This window comes from Dunckerocampus dactyliophorus, chromosome 16 (genome assembly GCF_027744805.1).
Source record: "Dunckerocampus dactyliophorus isolate RoL2022-P2 chromosome 16, RoL_Ddac_1.1, whole genome shotgun sequence".
In the NCBI taxonomy this organism is placed as follows: domain Eukaryota; kingdom Metazoa; phylum Chordata; class Actinopteri; order Syngnathiformes; family Syngnathidae; genus Dunckerocampus; species Dunckerocampus dactyliophorus.
In genome coordinates, this window is record NC_072834.1 from 19,480,444 (window position 1) to 19,495,075 (window position 14,632).

Here is a 14,632-nt window from a genome sequence, read left to right on the forward strand (position 1 = left end):
AGTCATGAGATCGGGAAGACCTGGGTTCAAATCGCCGCTTGGGCATCATGTTGCATGTTCTCCCCATGCATGTTAGGTTAATTGGCGACTCTAAATTGTCTAAAAGGTATGAATGTGAGTGGTTGTTTGTCTTTACAATCATGGAAAGAATGATTAGACCAGCCTTGTTTCTTCAGTTTATTGATCCATTGTAATACCTGGTACAACTAAAAGGTACATTTGTTTGGACAAATCTAATGATGATAACAAATATAGCTCATAAGAGTTCATTTGTCCAAACAAAGGCACCTTTAGTTGTATCCGGCATTAAAATCAACAAGTCTAATCTGGTGTAATTATTTTTTCCATGACTGTATATTCTATATGTTCCCTGCGATTGGCTGGCGATTTGCCTCTCACCCAAAGTCAGCTGGGATAGGCTCCAGCTTACCCCTGTGACCCTAATAAAGATAAGCAGCATAGAGAATGGCTGGATAATTATAATTCTATATATTTTTTTGTAAATATGTATAGTAGTTTTCTCCTTTATATGTAAACTTTATTTCCTATTGTCGTACTGTGTAACAGAGAGGAACGTTGGCCGGAGTCAACTAACATACATGGCGTATGTTCGTTGTCAACATTTTTGATGTTGACTTAAGCAAGTACTTGACGAGTTGGTCGACATACACGGGTTGCTCCCACATGTGTCCCCGCCTCAGACCACGCCTCATGCATTCACTTTGAATTGTGAAGAGAAACACTGGATAAGAGAAATGAATGTACGAGGCCGTGAGAACGTACCTTACCTTACAAACACTCTTTGATTGGGGAAAGTAAAACAGCAGGGGGACTTTTAGTCATTCCGAGATGTGATTTAAAACTCGGTATTTTTTTTTATTTTTTGAGAGAGACAGACGCCGATAGCAGCGATCCATCAGTGTCACGCTGTGCTCAGTATGACCTAGTGATGTGACAGCAGCGTTGCTGACAAGCCTGCGAGTGGGCGGTCCACTGGTGACGCCGTCGCCTCCCGGACTGATCCATTTAGTCCCCCTCCAACCTACCCACTCGCCCACACACACACACACACACACACCAGCAGTGACCCTGAAACCGCATCGGCCGGCCTCACACTCCACTGCACAAACAGGTCAGAACACACACACACACACAGCGGCTGATCAATGTTTCAGACGTGTGACACACAACACAGCAAAATAAAAATCAAGCTAGGGGTCCATCTTTTTCTCTTCATCTTGCAAAGACTATAAAGCCCATCAAGTCAACTAAAGCTTCACTAATCTACCACAGGAGTGAGATGAGTTTTTTTTTTTTTTTCTTGTGCTGAGCTTTTCCCTCGTGCTGCCCGGCGGGACTTGAACTGCTTTGTCATCAGTGGAATCGTGCGGAGAGTCGCATGCGCTCTGCAGCATGTGACACACTTTAAACCCCCCCTCCACCCCACCAACCTCAGTCTCTGCCAGGTGTCAAGGCCCACCCACACAGTTGGATGCCCCCACTTCCTCCCGTCAATATATGGGTGAAAAGCCAACCTTGATTAAGAACCAAATGTGATAGAGAGAAATCACACTGGGGTTTTATGGCAACTCCGACTCCTGGATTGCACCTGATCAATGGGAATGGATGATTACATTATTACATGTTGGAATGGAGACCTCCGCTGAGGTCAGTGTTTGAGAGCAACCGCACCCAACTCACTGGAAAGACACCACTTTAACCCTTTGTGAGCTTGTTTTTTTGCAGTAGGTCCTGAATTGCGGATTGAACATCACTCCCTCACTCTATCATAGTTTTTCAAAATTGTATTTATTAATAAATGATCACTGTTTTGTGGTTGACTATGGCCTTGACAAGTCATATGTAGTATTCTGGTCACCAGGCATAAGTAACGTTACATTGATGAGATATTGAATTACTTTAACTTGCACTGCATGGAGTCAGCCACGGATGCAGAATGAAAAGTTCTCCTCCCATTCCGTGTGGAAGTGGTATGATTTTTGCTTCTTACTTTGTCCTTCTTCCCCACTCAGTTTCAAACCCTTTCTTCAAGTGATAGTTGGGATTTTTTGACATGAAGTTGTATGACATCCCCATCAGCAGTGTAGTGCATCAACAGTGACTTACCTACCCCCCCGTGCTTGCTCTGGTGCACATGCGTTAATTACACAAAAACATTTTACGTAATTAATTAAATAAATTAGTTACCACGGTTAACGCGTTATTGTTTACATTTCTGACAGACACTATATACATAGTTTATATACAGTGGTGTGATTTCTTACAAATTTATATATGCGTCAATGACAACACAACTGAACACAAAATGCAGTTTTTAAATGAAACTTTTTTGTTATTAAGGGAGAAAAAAATCCAAACCTCCATGGCCCTGTGTGAAAAAGTGATTGATTGACCCCCCATTTCTAAAGCTTTGGGACTCCAGCGAACCACAGTGAGAGTCATTATCCACAAATGGTGAAAACATGGAACAGTGGTGAACCTTCCCAGGAGTGGCCGGCCAACCAAAATGACCCCAAGAGGGCAGCGACGACTCATCCAAGAGCTCACAAAAGACCCCACAACAACATCCAAAGAACTGCAGGCCTCACTTGCCTCAGTTAAGGTCAGTGTTCATGACTCCACCATAAGAAAGACACTGGGCACAAACAGCCTGCATGGCAGAGTTCCAAGACGAAAACCACTGCTGAACAAAAAGAACATTAAAGCTCATCTCAGTTTTGCCAGAAAACATTTTGATGATCCCCAAGACCTTTGGGAAAATACTCTGTGGCCTGACGAGACAAAAGTTGAACCTTTTGGAAGGTGTGTGTCCCATTTCATCTGGCGTAAAATTAACGCCGCACTTCAGAAAAAAGAACATCATACCAACAGTAAAATGTGGTGGTGGTAGTGTGATGGTCTGGGGCTGTTTTGCTGCTTCAGGACCTGGACGACTTGCTGTGATAAACGGAACCTTGGATTTTTCCATCTACCAAAAAATCCTGAAGGAGAATGTCGGTCCATCTGTTGGTGACCTCAAGCTGAAACCAACTTGGGTTCTGCAGCGGGACAATGATCCAAAACACACCAGCAAGTCCACCTCTGAATGGCTGAAGAAAAACAAAATGAAGACTTTGGAGTGGCCTAGTCCAAGTCCTGACCTGAATCCTATTGGGATGCTGTGGCATGACCTTAAAAACCCTCCAATGTGGCTGAATGACAACAATTCTGCAAAGATGAGTGGGCCAAAATTCCTCCACAGCGCTGTAAGAGACTCATTGCAAGTTATCACAAATGCTTGATTGCAGTTGTTGCTGCTAAGGGTGGCCCAACCAGTTATTAGGTTTAGGGGGCAATCACTTTTTCACACAGGGACATGTAGCTTTGGATTTATTCTTTCCCTTAAAAAGTTTCATTTAAAACTGCATTTTGCATTCAGTTGTGTTGTCATTGACTAATATTTACATTTGTTTGATGATCTGAAACATTCAAGTGTGACAAACAATTGCAGAAAAAAAAAAGAAAATCAGGAAGGGGGCCGTATTTACAATCCAAAGGCCAAATTTGGAAATAATTGTTGCTGGGAATCAGGAAGGGGGCAAACACTTTTTCACACCACTGTATATATATATATATATATATATACAGTATATATTTCAACTCTTACATGGTGCCAAAGTTGCACATATTTCCACGGCGCTTCTTATTTGTGAACACAGCCGGCTGTTTGCTGTAAGCCAGCAGAGCGTCCAGCTGCAGCAGCAAACAAGCGCATTGTTGAACATGTTTGTGTTCAACAAAAACAAATCACTTGTGTGTTGCGTTTGTACGCGTAACACAAGTCCTATTTTGGTGGGCTTTCCAAACAAGACTTCCCTTAAGGATTAATGGAAATCAAAAAAGTCCTTTCAGCAAAACCCGTGGACCACCTTCTGCAATAAGAATTGCAAAAGCCAAGGAAAAAGTAATGCTTGCTGAGATTCAACTCCATTGGTAGCCACGTTTCTGTCAGACTACCCCAGGGAAGCTGTGGTTACAGATGTAGATGTAGTGTGTGACTGAGGAGTGCATGAATAATGGGTTCACTTCACTGTGAAGCACTATTGGTGCCTTGAAAAGCCCTATATGAAATGTAATCCATTATTATTCTTATACTTTACTTATACTTTACTTATACTTTACAAAAAAGAAGCCCAAAGTGGTTTATAATAGGCGGACTTAGCAACACTGCTGCTCAGTCGCTGCACTGCTCATCAACTGCCCACGTCAGAGTCGATACGGCTCACCAAGGGAGACAATACTGATGATACCTAAAAATGTAGATATCGACTTATCGTTTGTGTGTTGATACAAAATTGGTATTGAGGTATGGATTCTTGTGACAACCCTACACGGGTGTAATAGCAGTCTTTTCTCAAGAAGCTGCAATCACAGATGGAGATAAAGATGCGCTTCAGAGTCATGAGATCAACTGTAGAAAATGATCTCCACCCACTCAACACGCACAAAAAGAAGACGCGTGAAGCGCCTTTGTGGAAGCAAAAGACGTCAGTGGGTTTAAGATCGATACATCTTTGTCACAGCCATGAAAAGGAAGGCACTTTCACTTTGGCCAAGCAGGAAGTCCTTTTACGCCGGAATGCACTGCAACAAGCAAGACTTCACTCCACAAAGACTTGACTCAAACAAACCAACATCACACCTTCCTAACAGCAGCACAGTACTCCTCGGTCCTGAAAACAGCAGAGCCGTCCTGGCATATAGAGGATCTTTGACTACCGTTTCTGCAATCGGTCCTGTAAACAGCAGAGGCCTACTGTCATATAGAGGATTCTTTGACTAGCATTCCTGCAATAGGTTTGTAAAAACAGTAGAGCTCACCCGTCACATTGGGGATCGGGCCGCAGGAAGCTTTCAGGTGCAATGATAAATAAAAAAAAAAAGTACACTTGTAAATCACTACATCAAATTTTATGTAAATGCATATCAATTTCGGAAATAAGGGCCATTATTTTATGTAAAAAATAATATACAGTTACAAATCCCATAGTTTTGGCATTTACATGTTGTTTGTTGCAAGCGGCGACCCATCCCACTTTGTTCGACGGTCCCTGAACGCACTGTCGCACGTGCGCTAACTTTCCCTCATGCCGCACAGATAGACTACGACTGTATTTTTACCATTTTTCTTTGGTCTTTGGTTTTATTTGGTCTCAAATGCTGATACTATGTGGGAATGCATAAAGGTAAGTTTTGATGACTTATTGAGTGCTAATGTGCACATTTGTCTCAAGTTAATTCATGCTAGCGCACTGCCTTTTAACACACGTCAAACGGCGATGTAATAATCTCTCTGGAAAACAAACTCCAGGCTTGTACTGGTGGATGGTGGGTTTGCATTCATTTTGTGCTTTTACACAATACATAATAAATAAGATAAATTAGATCGCTATAATGTACAAACTCCCCCCTGGTCCGCAGGAGATTTGGGGGAACACAAGCCGATCTGTGGGTCAAAAAAGGTTGGGGATCACATAAGAAGTGATATTTCTAAAAAAAGAATAGTTTTTGGTTGAATATTTGATGGTTACAGAATTAAACAGCACAGTCCTGTTGGACCTGACTTGCTTGTATGTGTCACTGGCTGAGGTAGTTTGAGCTTTGGGTGCTCAGCGCATATTTCCTTTTAAAAAAATACAATGTTCATTTCTATTCGAAAAATGTGTTTACTGGACATTATTGTATAATTGCCACACAAGAACTGATGTTGTATTTTGCTATTTTCCACAGAGTTTTGTAATTGTTATTATTTTAATTGTATTTTTTTAATTTTTTTAATTTTTTAGATTTTAAAATCAACAGTAATTTTATAAAGAATAAGAATAATTGTTATGAGAATGACGCCAAAATATTAAAGAGAAAAAGCTCCTAACTTCGTAACTTCATAAATTATGAGAAAAAATAATTTTAGTAACATAAAGTTGAAATATTAAATTAAAAATATGTTTTTTTTTTCTAAAGTGTTAATATTATCAGAAACAAAACAATGCATGAAAAATTAGCTTGCGGAAAACGTTAGGACGTTATGAAAAAGTTATAAAGTCAAATTATTATGGGAAGGAAGTCATAATTACGAGAAGAACATTTACAAGTTAAAATAGTTGGAAAATTTAAAAAAACCCTGCAAAAATGGGGACAAAAAGAGCAAATAATACGCTTTTTGACCTACATCACACATTTCGTGAAAAATATCTAACTTCTTGGCATATCTACACGAGTTGATTTACAAAATATCCAAGTGGCAAAGATGCATCCTTTCGTTTTTCAATACAAGGCCCTCCCTGGAAATAGTTTCGACACCCCTGCTCTAAACTAAACAAACAAACAGTTTCATCTCCTTTGTCTCCAAATGAGAATCGCTAAAGAACCGAATCGTTAAGCACAATCGCAAATGGAATGGAAATGGACATCAAATGGAATCGGAATCGCGGGAATCTTATCAATTCCACATCCTAATAATCCCGATGTAGTGCTATTGAAGCATTTTCATTCAAGCATTCTGTTTCTACTTGGAATGAAAGTATTTGTATGTGTATATCCAACAGGACAGAAGGCGACACACACAAACACACACACATCAAAACAATGCAGCTGGATCAGTAAAGCCTCCAGACACAGCAGTGTATGATCCATCACTGCAGCATCCAGCAGTGTGTGTGTGTGTGTGTGTGTGTGTGTCAGCGTGAATAAAGCATGTCTTGTGCGCATTCAAGTGCATGCTGCATGCATGTCTGCGTTGGTGCACATTAATTTACCTTGGGCATCACACACACTCACTCACACACAGCAAGATACAAGAAGATCCATCCAAGAGACGTGGAGTCCCACTGGACATCATGGTAACACATTTTCCCATAATGCATGAGGGTCACTGACAAAGCATGACCACACACACACACACACACACACACACACACACAGTACATATCCAAAGTGCACACACGCATTGTGCAGTTCTGTCAGCTTGATTTTGTCTCCCACCGTGCCTTGGGTTTCAAAGTGATGGCTCGGGGCGAGAGTGGAGGCTCACTCATCATTTCCACACAAGCTTGTCTTAAAATCAGGCAGCCTGACAGCGGACGTTGAAGGAATTAGTAACAGTCTTCATTCCACTCACACACCGGGAGGCTGGCTATTACCGGTATATAACATGGCTCTCCTCTCTATATTCCATCCATTCGGCACAGAAAGCCTTTATTATTATCATTTAATCATGAATGTCCTCTTCTGGACATTCCGGAGTAAACACTGTCCCATTATGCAAAGGACACTTTTTAATAATGTTAGTAATATGTGTCCATACAGTCTGTTTATGCGAAACAAATATGATAAAAATCTATCATCTCCCTCATGTCTTAAAAGCTCTCCTGAGCTCTCCTGATACACGCTCACCGCTTAACAGAAGACAGTTATGTAAAACCAAAAAAACAGTAGGCTTTACTACACATCTTAAAATAAAGCTGAGCCACCTATTTGTTAGTCTGCTCCTTTTTCTTCATCCAATAGGCTAACCTAGCATGACGTGGCTATTGAAATGTGACTGGTGTTAGCGCTGTAATATCACATAGCTATGCTAGTGTCGCTAACGTCTGGGGATTTGAAGTGCTGATGTGCTTTAGAGGCATATATTTCCAAAGATTTGGGCTGAATCCCAAACCGTATGACCTCAGTGGTATTTGACGTTAGATGTTCCAGCTGTGTTTGTTTACATGCTAGCACAATGTCGCATCTTCGAAGCCCGCTGAACAGACGACGTGTGACGTACGTTGAGGCTTCATGCGACGGTGGTTTGAACTTGGAAGTTTCCTGCAACTCGAGAGGCTTATTTAACACTAATGTGTACAATGACGTAAAGCAGGCTTTGCTACACGTCTTAAAATATGAAAGCCAACTCTCCGTCAGTTGCCTACAGACGTGGGAGCTGTAAGTTGGATTATCTTCTTTTTTATCGGTGAATAGGCTATCCTAGCATGATGCTACAATAATAATAATGTTAACACTTCAATGTTAGCATCATATACCAATGCTAGTGTTGCTAAAACTGTGTCCTCCTGTCCCACTCCTTGATGTTACGCTGCTGTATGTCATATATGGCATCTATGACAGTGGCTAAGTAGCGTTACGGTGTGTTCGTGGATAAAGGTAAGGATAATACCGCTCGTTAGCATTAACGCTACAGACACACAAAGTGTCGTGTTCCCAGTTGGGCACTTTTAAACTCTCCAAATTCCAGCATCAAGGCTACATTTTGGACTTTCAATACACTATTGAAGGACTTCCGTGACTTGAAAAGTACGATAATACCGCACGATGGACAAGTGGTTAGCATGTTGGCCACACAGTCAGGAGTTCTGGGTTTGAATCTCCGTTTGGGCATCTCTGTGTGGAGTTTGCATGTTCTCCCCGTGCGTGGGTTTTTTTCCGGTTCCTCCTGCATTCGAAAAATATGCATGTCAGGTTAATGAAAGACTTTAAATTGTCCATAGGTATGAACGTGAGCGTGAATGGTTGTTTATATGGGCCCTGCGATTGGCTGGCGACCAGTCCAGGGGGTACCCCGCCTCTCAAATATTCCAGTTATTAATATTGACTCCTACTTCGCGGAAATTTACTTATGATCAGTGAACCAGTGAACTGCGATAAACAAGAGGAGACTGTAGGTGAAAGAGTTATTAGTATGAATATTCACCCTTTGCTTTCCCCATTTTTGTGTTTTTTTTTTAAGTTTCCAAATATTAAAGCTTTCTTCTTAAAGAATCGCAGTACATTTTCTTTTCATAATATTATGACTTCAGTCCCAAAATGCTATAACTTTTTCCCCACCATAATTTTAAAAAATGTCTCTAAATTTATATTTAAACTCTGCACTACTAAAATGACGTTATTTTTCCTCATAACATTACAAATAATTCTCGTAAAATTAAGACTTTTTCTTGTTACGTTATAACTTTTTAAATTTTTTTTTTTTACAATATTATGACTTTAAAATGTTTGTAGATTTTAAATTTAAAAAAAAAAAAATCAAGGTGAAATGAAAAAAACATCTGCGGGCCGCAAACGGCCCCGGGTAACGCACTTTGGACAACCCTAGTCTAACTCGTGTTTTGATGCGACACATTTCTATAAAACAGCGCTTCCTGCCGTAATGTGACTTATACGACACAAAACACTATCTAAGGCCTCAATAGTTCATCACAGCTTGTTATCTTATCAACAGCAACTCCAATCCAATCAAGGAGTACAATCCTCTTAATGCGCCCAATTAGACTAAACCTCATTAAAGAAACGGCAAGGGATGCCTCGATATAATAGCGTGTTTCGGTAAACAAACGCAATCAAATAAAATGCCTCTCATCCATCATACCGGAGACTATTGGCAAAATGTTCAGCTAGGGCATAAAATCACGCCGTCTGAAACAGAACTGGAGCGACACAATTACACTAAGTGCAGAAGCTACTCCCTTTACGCCCCAGTAGGTGGGGTGGGGGGTTTGGGGGGGGGGGGGGGGCATACGACAGAGCGGTAAAATACAGTTATGAACGCGAGTGAGGAGCCTGTAGACCTGCTAAAAGTCTGCTTGCACACCGGCGAGAACGTTGTGAAACATCAAAACACAACAAATACAAGCTAATAATGTAGCGCAGACCCTTGGGGGGGGGGGGGGCTATGCCGAGAGGCACCGAGTGCCTTAAAATGAATATTTTAAGCAGGAGCACCAGGGGACGAGTGAAGCAAACGCCTTGTAAATCCTTTACCACTTAGCATCCATAAAACATGAGATAACCAGAGGAGGGAGGAGAGCATGTGAGGTTTATTAGCAGATAAGATGAATATAAGCCAGGGGTGTCCAAAGTGTGGACCAGGCATGCAGCACAGTCTAAAAATATAATGTAAAAAGAAAACTAAAAAAAAGACAACAACAAAATGGAAAAATCTCCTCGTGTGCGCGTGGGTTTTCTCCGGGTACTCGGGTTTCCTCCCACAAAACACATGCGTGTTAGGTTAACTGGCGATTCTAAATTGTCCACAGGTATGAATGGTTGTTTGTCTATACGTGCCCTGCGATTGGCTGGCAACCAGTCCAAAGTCAGCTGGGATAGGCTACAGCATGCCCTTGTAAGCCTAGTGAGCGGCATGGATAGATGGAAATATCTGTATTAGGGTTGTCCGATAATATCGGCCAACGATAATTATCGGCCCGATATTTGCATAGGAATGTGATGACGGCCAACATCGGTATGGTTTTTTTCGCTACAATGAAAGCGGAAATGGAGCTTTCAGCGCCAATGTCGCAAAATTGCAACACTACCAACGAATAATGCTGAATAATCAACAGCAGCTATTTACAAAAACAATACAGCAAAGTACGCTGGGAAACAGGAAGTGCTGTTCTCAAAACCATATACTTTTTGAGTGCTGAGCCTTACGTCAGCGTCGACGCGGCAAGGCTGCACTGTAAGTGAATACAAATGAATGTACTTACTTTCGTAAAGCGCCTTTCTACAAAGGAATGTAAGTTAATGCCTCTCGGGCCGCACGGTGGATGAGTGGTTAGCATGTTGGCCACACAGTCAGGATGGGTTCGTGAGTTCCTGGGTTCGAATGTCCATGTGGAGTTTGCATGTTCTCCCCGTGTGTGGGTTTTCTCCGGGTACTCCGGTTTCCTCCCACATTCCAAAAACATGCATGTTAGGTTAATTGGAGGCTCTAAATTGTCCATAGGTATGAATGTGAGTGTGAATGGTTGTTTGTCTATATGTGCCCTGCAATTGGCTGGCGACCAGTCCAGGGTGCACCCCGCCTCTCGCCTGAGGTAACCCTTTAACTAAAAATAAATTAAATCTTTCCAAAAACAAACAAATGTATTCTTATATAAAATATGTAATACATTAATTTTCTACTCAGAGATGGGTGGAGTAGTCAACTAAACAACTTTACTCATTTATTGTTTTTTTCCGACAATTTTACTCAAGAAAAAGATATGTGATGTTACACATATCAGTATCGGTTGATATCGGAATCAGAAATTGAGAGTTGGACAATATCGGTATATCGGTTATCGGCAATATAGCCAATATCGGACATCCTTAATCTTTATGAAACAGAAATATGTCCTACTCAACTTTAAAAAGAGAATAAATTGAGTGTCCAGGTTGCAGGAAGTCCAACTTTCACCACCAATAGATCTGTCAACTACTCCGAAATAACCACGTTGCTTGTTTGTTTGAAAAACAAAATGTCAAATTTGGAGTCTGAAGAACAGAATCCGGGCAAGTAACGCTAGCTAGCTGGCTGCTGCCAATGTAAAGTACAGCCACTGACAGCTAGGCAAAGTCAAACCGAGATAGATTTGGTAAGGGAGTAAGGATCGAACATGCTGCCGTCATTTGGCACAGTAGACATGTAGGATTTGCCGCTGCATGCAGAGTGTTTTTTGTGATCGGCTTTGATTGGCACACGCTGACCATGTTTTTTACGGAAATCGGCAGATCGGATGATCCCTAGTCCTAATATTGCAAAAGAAAAAAAAAAGTTTTAATTTCTGAAAATTCAGATTGTTATAATGTTAAAAGAAGCAAGTCACAATATTATGGCAATAAAACCATAAATACGAGTAGAAAATTTACAAGAAGAAAGTTGAAATTTTTGGAATAGCTGGAAAAAACAGCAGAACAAAAAAAAAAAAATTGCTGTAATTTTACGTGACTAAAATAAAAATATTCTATTTAAAATAAATATTATATTAAAATAATATATTATTTTATAGAAAAAGTCAAAATTTTAGAAAAATAATATACTATTATTATACTATTATTATACTATTATTATCCAAGTTGTAATATTCTCAAAAACAACAATGAATGAAGGTATAATTTTTGGAAAACAAAGTCACAATATTATGGCAATGATGTCATAATTACACGTAGAACATTTACAAGAAGAAAGTTGACATTGTTGGAATACTGTAGTTATGGAATAGAAATGAAAAAAGCACACGTAATTTTATGAGATTAAAGTCAAAATATTAAGAGAAAAAAAGTTGTATTCTAACGAAAAAAAAGTCACAATTGTACGAGAATAAACTCATGCTACTGTATTATGAGGAAAAATATTGTCATTTTAGTAGCAAGGAGTTTGAAGTATTAAAGAAAAAAATATTTTCAAGTGAGCAAAGAACCACAGAGTCAACCGCTGATGCCAGCATCGATGGGCGGTGGAGCTGGGGGGCCAATGACTTCTGGTGCTGCTTTCCAGTTGCTAACAAGCTTCTAACGGACATTCTCAACTAAAAATACGTTATGAACACAATTGGACTCATGCAGTGTATTAATAACACAACAGAGGCAAAATGTTTTGTGTAAATTTTCAACTTAAACCGAAAAATTGACTTACCAAGGCGTACGCTAACCGAGATCCCACTGTAAATAGTCACATGAAAAAAATTTAATCCTCTTTGGAGTACTAATTTTCCAGACTCCAGCACATTCAGACTTCAGTCAACAGGGTCCTCGACCCCAAGTCCTGGCAACAGAACTCATACGCTCTCTGGCCGTCTCCTTTGGACAACAGAACTCTCTCCCGACCAAAATTCATCCATCGATCTATCCATCTTCTTCCACTTATGCGAGGTCGGGTGGTGGGAGAAGCAGCCTATGCAGGGAAGCTCAGACTTTGCTCTCGTTGGCTACTTTGTCCATCTCGTCCCAGTGGCGTTCCCAAGCCACTTGAGAGACATAGGGGCTATCCAAAATGACAAAGTATTTTTTCATTTCAGCCTCTCATCCACACGGAAACGGCGTTCTGGGTACCCTGAAATGTTTTTTTTTTTTTAAATGGTTTGCAGAGTGGGAAAATCTGAAATATACAAGGTGGCATCCGGGAGGCATCCTGACTAGATGCCCGAGCCAAATTATATGGCTCCTCTCAATGCGGAGAAGCAGTGACTTTACTCCCAGTTTCTCCCAGATGACAGTACTTCTAAGTGAGAGCCCAGCGACCCTACGGAGAAAACTAATTTCGACCGCTTGTACCCGTGCTCTTGTCCTTTCAGTCACTTGTCCTTTCAGTGAGAGATGGACTCCGCCAGGGTTGCCCTTTGTCACAGATTCTGTTGATTACTTCTATGAACGGAATTTCTCACCGCAGCCAGGGCATTGAGGGGATCCAGTTTGGTGGCTGCAGGATTAGGACCCCACTTTTTGCAGATGATCTGGTCCTGCTGGCTTCATTGGGCCGTGATCCTCAACTCTCAATTAATCGGTTCGCAGCAGAGTAGTGTGAAGCGGCCGGGATGAGAATCAGCACTCAAGTCAGAGTCTATGGTTCTCGCCCGGAAAGGATGAAGTGCCATCTGTGGGTCGGGATTGGTTGATTGCAGGAGATTAAGTACCACGAGATCTTGTTCACAAGTGAGGAAAGGATGAAACGCGAGATTGACAGGCGGATTGGTGCGGCGTCTGCAGTGATGCGGACTCTGCATCGGTCCGAAAGGCAGAGCTCTCAATTTACTCATCGATCTGCGTTCCTACCCTCACCTATGGTCATGAGCCTACCAAAATCTGTGACAGTGAATCTGTGTAAATATTGGAACATGTCTCAAGCACGTGTTATCATTTACCAAAGCTGGTCTAACCTGAGACCACCAAATCTTTCGGTCTCTCGAAGCCTCCCGTCTCACCACAGGCTACATGTCTCACCTAACATGCTCAACACGTCGCTACCGAAGCAATCTTGCAAGCTTCTCAAGCACCATGTTTTTGTTGATCAAAACCAGTCTCAGCAAAGACCACCAAATCTCTCGGTCTGTCCTAAGAATGTCAAAGCCGTCTGTCTCACTGCAAGCTGCAGGGCTTTGCCAAACATGGCAAAAGCTTCCTACCCATTCAGGAACACTGTGAGCAAGGTGCACGGTTAAGGCACACATGTCAGTGCACGTATTAGACACACTCATGTATGTGTATGTCTGCACTGAGTCATCTTGGGACAGCATGTTCAAAGAGATAAAGCACACTCTGCTTCACTGACTTTTGGAGACGTGTCCACCCACCCATCCACACTTAAACAGTAGCAGAGCTGGGAGACTTTTGGTCTGAGGACAACGGTTCTTTTTCGGCCGACGCTGTCAGATCGACTCAGCATCACGGATGTATGGAAGCTCGATGGAAACGCACACACATACACACAGGCGGGTTGCTCTGTATTGGAAAATAGGGAGGATGGGACACACACACACACACACACACACACACACACACACACACACAAAAGCAGACACATTCTCCTGACTCGTGTGTCGTCTTTTGGGGCACAGGGGAGGTGAATCAAAGCCAGGAGTGAGGAAAATATGGGACAAGAGGACGGCTGGCTTTCAGGATGGAGCAAAGAGCTTGGCATCCGAAACCAAGCAAAATTGAAAATGGCTCACATCCTGGCTTCGCACCCGCCCGCGCAGCATGAGTCAACCTTTCTCCTTTCCCGTTTGATTACGTCACACTCGTCTACACCTCCATTCATGAAAACATCACTGCTGCATCTCTCATTTTCATTTATTTATTTATAAAATTTCACCCA

The 14,632-nt window shown here is 41.6% G+C and overlaps 1 protein-coding gene across 6 annotated transcripts in view; it reads right to left on the minus strand.

The window, feature by feature from the left end:
* gria4b (glutamate receptor, ionotropic, AMPA 4b) overlaps positions 1-14,632 on the minus strand; it is a 154,012-nt gene that overhangs the window by 91,600 nt on the left and 47,780 nt on the right. The window lies entirely within an intron of this gene.